Genomic DNA, 8,041 nt, shown 5'->3' on the forward strand with positions numbered 1-8,041 from the left:
GCTCTGGGCAAGCTTATATTCTAGGGGAGGGTATAGAAAATGAACAAATAAACAGGTATACCAAATATCAGATAAGATTATGAACACTGGAGGGCGCCTGGGTGGCTCAGTTGGTTAAGCGACTGCCTTCGGCTCAGGTCATGATCCTGGAGTCCCGGGATCGAGTCCCGCATCGGGCTCCCTGCTCAGCGAGGAGCCTGCTTCTCCCTCTGACCCTCCCCCCTCTCATGTACTCTCTCTCATTCTCGCTCTCTCAAATAAATAAATAAATCTTAAAAAAAAAAAAAGATTATGAACACTGGAAAAAATAAAGCAAAATAAGGGGATGCAGAGTGACAGCCTTTGGGGAGAACTATTCTATTTTATTCTGTTTTAAAGATTTCTTTATTTATTTTAGAAACACAGAGAGAAAGAGCTTGGGAGTGAGTAGTGGGAGGGGCAGAGGGAGAGAATCTCAAGCAGACTCCCTGCTGAGCGTGGAGTTGATGTGGGGCTCAATCCCACCACCCATGAGATCATGACTTGGGCCAAAACCAAGAGTTGGTCACACAATCAGCTGAGCCACCCAGGTGCCCCTGGAAGAACTATTTTAAACAGGCCAATCAGGCAAATCCTTTCTGAGAGAGGTCACATAATAAAAGATATGCAGGAAAGAAGGATGAAAACTGTGAAAGTTTTTAGGGTAAGAGAGTTTCAGGAAAATGGACAAATAAATGCAGGCGCAGTAGAAGAAATAAACTCTGTATATTGGAAAAAGAGCAAGGAGGACAAAGTAAGTGAGGAGCAGTATTATAGAAGGAAGGACCAGAGGGTTGTGGAGGAGGACCTAAAATGGGAAGGGAGATGGCGATAATCAGAAAAGACAGAATGAAGAACTTTACCAGGATCTGGAAGGAAAGTTGAGATTTGTGTAGAGAAAGAGGAGAAAGGCAGGGCCTCCATGATGAGGGAAACATGGAAAAGGAATTGAGTAAAATAAACATTAAAATATTGAGGGAATTAGGGTCATAATGGGAACTGCAATGGGCTAGTGAGCCAAAGTGACAGTTTAGAAACAAGCAGCCATAAAACAGCTCTTTGATATAAAAATTATTTGGCAATAATAAAAAAGATGGTTTGAAAGGATGAGCCTCTGAGGTCAAAGAGACCCACAGATGATATATTAGCCCAAGTAGGCTAACTGATTTAAGAAATGAACCACTAAATCTCACTGGGTTTGCACAAATACTTTATTTCTTGTTTAAATCAGAGGGGACAGACCCTCATGGGGGTGCCACTCTACACAGCCATCCAGACCCCCATGGTCCTGCCACATGGTGGCTTCACTAGGCTCTTAAGTCCTTGAGTTCCTCTCCTTTCAGCCAACTGATGGAAAGAACGTAGCCTGGGGTTCAAGGGCATCTCTTCTCTATTCTGGGAAGGCGAACAGATTGTTTCATATTCAATAAGCTGAACCTAAGTCAAGTGGCCACACGTCACTGAAAAGGAGCCTGGAAAATACAGTCCAGTTGTATAATCAGGAAGAAAAACAAAATGGAGAAAATAAGTCAGATTTTCACAGACATTAGATATAAGTAAATAGCACAAAAGAAATGTAGTCAAAAAGAATATACATATTAGAAAGAATAATAGCATATGTAAAATAAATAGCACAAAAAAACCATCCAATATCATAGATGCTATCTTTCTTATTTTAATATTCCTATTAAAATAAATATGAAAAATTATCATCAAAAAGATTTTCTATAAATATCATTAGGGCCAAGGGTGCCTGGGTGGCTCAGTCATTAAGCGTCTGCCTTCTGCTCAGGTCATGATCCCTGGGTCCTGGGATCGAGCCCTGTGTCGGGCTCCCTGGTCAGTGGGGAGCCTTCTCCCTCTCCCTCTGCTTCTCCCTCTCCCTCTGCTTGTGTTCCTTCTCTCGCTGTGTCTCTCTGTCAAATAAATAAATAAAATCTTTTAAAAAAAATCATTAGGGCCAACTCTTCATAACAAAATGTTCTATCTTTTATTAAAATATTACCTTTAGAGTTGAATCTCATATTTTCTGGTTTTTTACCCACTCTTAGAGTACATCGGTGTGGACTGTGACATTTCAATAATGGTATTATTTTTAATCATTTATTTTTTTCCCATGTTCCCTAAGTGAATAATGCTGGTTCATTATGTCCTCATTCTAAAATGCAATATGTGTATGCATCTGTGTGATTTTTATTTATTGAAAAGCTATTTTTTCTTACCAATTAGAAACAAGGAGAGCTTACAGTGAGGTTTTCCTCTTAATTTAAGGCAGAGATATAAAAACAGCATCTCGGTATCTGGAACTATTTGGAAGCATCAATGAAAGAAAAATTTTAAAATATAAAATAATATTCTTTAAAGATGATGTAATAGTTGTCAACTTATCCAGAATGGTTGTTAAAATCACATATGGCCTGACAAATCTGACCTATGGGCTGTGGCTTATAATGACCCATGAAAAGGTGATCAATATCCCTATGCTTTAAACATCTATGTAGTAGTAGTGGTGCTGGTAGTGATAGTAGTAATTATAATAAAACAATTGCATTTTTAAAAGTTCACTAGGTAGCAATTCTCTTGATCAAGGAGACACGACACAGCATTATCGCTGATTGAGTTCACATGTAGCATTAATTTAACCTGTATGTGTGAAATAACTATTGGCTTTACATCAGATCTAAAATCCTATCGTTCTCACTTATTCTCTCTCCTTCTCTCTCCTGCTATTATCTGGTGGCTAAAATCTGACTATATCTTATCGTTCAAAAATATTAACTTCAGATATAAGCAGATGCTATAATGATAGTGCTTGTGGGAAGCAGTGTTTTTTTAAAAGTGTTTTCCCTCATATATCCCCCATAAGAATTTAGAATAAAACAAGTGTTTTTAAGAAAGTTTCTAGGTTGACGAGTTAACAGTAACAGTTTAAAATAGCTAAGCATTGTGAAATTTTGTGTCATTAAATATTGGAATTTAAAAGTGGACAGGTTATGCCAATTTTTTAAATTCTATCCAGTGAGATCTAAATATCATAATGATTGGATACAAAACATTGCTAATTTAAAAGAAATACAAAAGTAAGTGTAATATTGCATGGTTTTTACTTCTTCAGATCATATTCAATCCCAATTCCTTCATTGAATTTTATTCAAATATATACAATACATTTAAGTCTTTGTTGAAAGCCTTTTATTGTTTCTCTACAATAAAATATATATAAATTTAAAATTATTTTTAAAATTTCCTATAAACATAAGACAGTAAATATTAAAAATTATTTTACATTGACATACCTTCACTATTATATGTAAATGTAATGAACAATTGATCAAAGATATTCTGTCATGTATTCATGGATGAATATTATTTATTGTGTGAGTAATGTGGAGTTGAACATTCATTCCATTCTTTTATTAAAAAAATAGGTCTGAGCATGAAGAAACTATGTTCATATAAGTAAATAGATTTGAACAGACTTGTTATAAGCCCATAACTAAATTCTTTGAACCTCTTCTGAGTTTTGTGCAAAAATCTCATGCTGATTTCCCATTAAAAAATTTCGTCATCTGTCATTTGATAACTAAGTTCAGTTATCCTTCACCTCTGTTAAAAAGTATGAATTGGAAACCACCTGAAAATCCATTTGTCTTCTAGTCATTAGAGTCATTCATTTTCTCAAGTTTAACACCAAAATCTAGTTTATCCTCTGTATATATATATACCAGAGAGAGAGAGAAAAGGAGGTAAAGAGGAAGAGAGAAAGAGGGAGAGAGAGAGAGAATAAGAGAGAATGAGGGAAACTCTGGAGAATTTTACATCCTGGAACAACATACCATACTTAGCCTTAGGATGGGTGAGAAGTGTCCCTTTTTAGTATAAAGGGTTGATAAATGTATTAGAAAAAGGAGATGTAGGAAAGGAACTGCTTCACTCAGGAACCTTATCAGTCTTAGGAGACAATCCATACGGAAGTGATGATCAGGAAATTCATTTTCTTAAAGCCATCTGTGCTTGTATCTTAGAACCCCAGGCTATGTATACCCCAGTTGGAAGACCACTGGTCTAAGGAGGCGGTGTGCAAACTGGAGACAATCCCTTGGAGAATTTGAATCTGCAGACTGACACTGTTTCCTTCCTTAGTCCCTTTTGGGGGAGGTCACATGTCACAGATGGCATGTGATATGTCCTGTGTACAGAGTAGAAATTCCCCATCCTAGAATAATTGAGTGTCACATTTAATCTTATATTTGCCCCAGTGTTTTCTGATTTAATGAAGTTTGCATGTGCACAGTTGAATGGACTTACGCACTATAAGTTTTGTAGTTTAAATTAGTAAAATACTCACAAAATGGACAAGTGGACTACAAAAAGTTGCTGCCAAATAAACCTGTATTGATGATAATATATGATTAATAATCCAAACATGAGCAAACATCAGAAAATGGCAGAAATCAAGTTCAATCTTCTGGTAGACCACACGGCAAGACAAAAAACTGTCATGGTTTAAACGGACATGACAAGAGGATACCAAAAAATTTCTAAATCATGAAAAAACAATGTGAATATACATGTACTTAATGAACTCATTAAAAAACATTTATCATTTTTCACACCTCTGTATTTTGTTGTGGCTTGTAATGTACATACTTGCATTAGGTAAGAAGTATGCGTACATAATTTACAAATAAATAAATGTATTTTGGAATAATTGTCCAAAAATGTCTTAATGATGGGATGTGGTATCAAAAAATTGGGGGGGATTGTGCTCACCTTCACACCACATATACTAAAATTGGAACAATACAGAGATTAGTGTGGCCCCTGCACAAGGATGACACACAAATTTATGAAGCATTTCATATTAAAAAATAAAAAAAATTGGAGAGACCAACTGGTCTAGAGAAAGCACTAAGCTTAACTTTCTTATATGATAAAAAGAACAATAGCTTAGTAGCTACCTGTCTAGAAATTTCATCAACTTTATTTCTTCTCGATATTTTGCACTAAATGGCAAATATAGAAGAAGCAGTGAAGTTTGGGGACAGTCTATTTCCAATGATGCTTATCACAACATAATTATGCTATTCTACCTGTGTAAATAGTGTCAATGATATTATGGTTTTCACATAATTTATATGTAAATAATTAAAAACAATGATTTTTTTTGGAATAATGGCATATAAAGATTGGAAAAAGATATGTAATTAGACACAATTTCCTTGTAAGGTGAGTCATTTCCCAGCAACATTCTTACTCAATATAAATTCCAGTGGAACTTCCAGAATATTTGAGTCATGACCTGAACACTGCTTTGTTGGAAGCTGGCATTCCTACCACAGAGAAGCAGAGGTCTCTGAAGAAAAAAAAATCGGTCTCTTTGCCAATTTTACAAGTTGGCTGTAGCTATAATCATCAATTCCTTCACAGATACAGAGTTTGCATATAAGATTTTTTGTGTGTCTGTGTCCTGTAGCTCTGGGCAGTTGTTCACTTTAGTGGTGATATTACCATTAATGCATATGCTTCAGGTTAACAAACATGGAACAAATAATATTTTTATTTCACAGCTGACCAAATTATAGTACTTAATTTCTAGAAGATGCATGTCATGAAATACCCTGTGCTTTAATATAATCAATGGGTAACATCTAGTTCCTTATTTCAGATGTAAGAATTGCAATCCAGACAGAAAGAATACAAAGAATGTGCTAAACAACTCAAAGCAAAATTCACACAACTTAGAACACAAAACCACCTGGAAAAGAACCAGAATGAATAAATGAATTTGTCTATATAAATTAGCAATTCTCAAGCTAGGACATGTGAACAGACTGGACTATATGGTTGAGGCTGAAACTGACTTGAAAACAATGAAAAATAAGTTCTAGAAATGACTATAGGAAAAAATGTTTAAAATTGTGAAAATGGCTCTTTACTAGGCATTGAGCTTTTTCAGCCACATGTACAAACACAATTACAGCAATTTTACCAGTAGTTGTGTGCAAATTTGAATAGTAATTATACACATATACATGGTTTCATTAGAATTTAATGCTTATCTTTCCAAAATACATTATTAACTAAAATTTAACTGTTTTTACTTAAATAAAACAAAATAATGATATTGATAACAGTTACTCATAACTAAAACAAGTTTTTTTTTTCTTTTCAATTTAAGCTTCTATTTAAAATTGATTCTCAGAATACCATCAAAAATTTTCATTAAGCAAGGAGGAAAAACATATTCCACTTAAAAAAAATAGCCCAACATAAACCCACAGCCAAGTACTAATCTGGATTTAATAGTTGGTATCATAGTGACTTTTGTGATTTCCTTAGGGTAATGCTAAAGAGCTTTAAAACAGTTTGCCTCAAATTGTGTCTTTCCTGGGTTTGTTACTCATCCAAAACATAACCCATTAAAGACTGTTAAGTTAGAAGACAGGAAAAATTAAAGAATAGGAAAAAATGCATTGTGCATTTATTTATAAAATCTATATTATTTAAATATATTTTGTGTCACCAAACTGAAAATCTGTATGTCTTCTAAATGCAAAGATGCTTAAAAATCAGCATTTTAGGGGTGTCTGGATGGCTCAGTTGATTAAGCGTCTGATGTTGGTTTTGGCTCAGGTCACGATCATATCATGGGTCATGAAATCGAGTTCTGGGGCAGGCTCCACACTCAGCTGGGAGTCTGCTTGAAGATTCTCTCCCCCAACCCTTCCCCCACTCATGCGTTCTCTTTTTTTCCTCTCTCTCTCAAATAAATAGATAAATCTTTAAAAAAACCAGCATTTTATTTTGAACATTTTGCAAGTAAATATAGCATGATCTGGAATTTGAAAAGATTCTTTAACACATTTAAGGATGTATGAATTAGACATAATTTTAATATAGAGTAGTTTTCACAAAATCTCAAGTATGATAATATGTGTAAAGTTCTTATCTGAAAAAGGAGGCTTGGAACATTTAAAAAAATCAATTTAACTCATCTCATAAACATGGCTTGATTATACACACATTATTATATCTCATATTATTCTAGACATTGGAAGCAAAAATTATTAGTACATGTTTTCTGCTACTAAAGACCTTAAGTAATACAGAAAAGAGTCATTAGTATTCACCAGCTCTAATAATACCAACATGCAAGGGGAGAGAGTCATATATTCTTTAAGATTTTGGCCTACTGGCAAATACTTGAAAAAGAAGTGGTATTTGAGAAGATCATTATAGAATGAGAAGGAATTCCACAGGCAGAGAAGTCAAAAATATATTGGATTCCATCCCATCGCAAACATCTCATATTTTCTCATTTCCTCTTGTATTTCCACATTTCAAAATTATCTAAATCATTTTAAAACTTTCTTATCCCTCAGGTTTTGTTTGAAAGGACATTTTCTATGAGAAATCATCCATGAATCAACAATACTAAATAGTTTTCCCTGTTACTCATTTTGAGCATCTTAACTTTTAATCAAGAAATTTAAACTGCTCATAGTTACTTTCATAACATTATATTTGGTCCATTACATATTTTATGCTTTTTATTTTATGCTCTTTGGGGGTTACTTTTTGTTCCATTTTTTTGTTTTACTGACTTCTTTTTGCAGGTTTAAAAATTAAGGTGCTAATTTCAATTCACCTACTTAAAGATTTTGACATTTATTTTTAAAAAATGAGTTCTATTTATATTAAATAAAAGTTTATTTTTAGACTCCTTTACTCATTTTCCTTACATTATTTCCCTAACATTTTTCCCAGTTCACATTTAATTTATCTTGAGGTCACAAGCTCCGTATTTAAAACAATAAATTTACATTTCAAGAAAAATACAAAATTTATCTTTCAAGATAAATTGTTTTTTGGACTTAAACATTCTATTTTGGAGTTATAATATTTATTTACGTCCATTAAAAACCTATTCTTTACCATAGACTTTAGGATTTTTATACATTTATCTTGATTTTTAGCTGTTGGATATTTGTGGTCATTTCTTAGCTCTTGATGATATGGA

At 33.8% G+C, this 8,041-nt stretch overlaps 1 non-coding gene across 1 annotated transcript; it reads left to right on the forward strand.

Annotated features, from left to right (window-relative positions):
• Nucleotides 1-4,783: 4,783 nt before the first annotated feature.
• On the forward strand, nt 4,784-4,887 carry LOC115937293 (U6 spliceosomal RNA). The gene has a single exon (XR_004072608.1). It is a non-coding gene; the product is annotated as a U6 spliceosomal RNA (small nuclear RNA).
• Nucleotides 4,888-8,041: the final 3,154 nt, after the last annotated feature.

This window comes from Leptonychotes weddellii, chromosome 2, assembly GCF_054177405.1.
Source record: "Leptonychotes weddellii isolate Sample4059 chromosome 2, ASM5417740v2, whole genome shotgun sequence".
NCBI classification, from domain to species: Eukaryota; Metazoa; Chordata; class Mammalia; order Carnivora; family Phocidae; genus Leptonychotes; species Leptonychotes weddellii.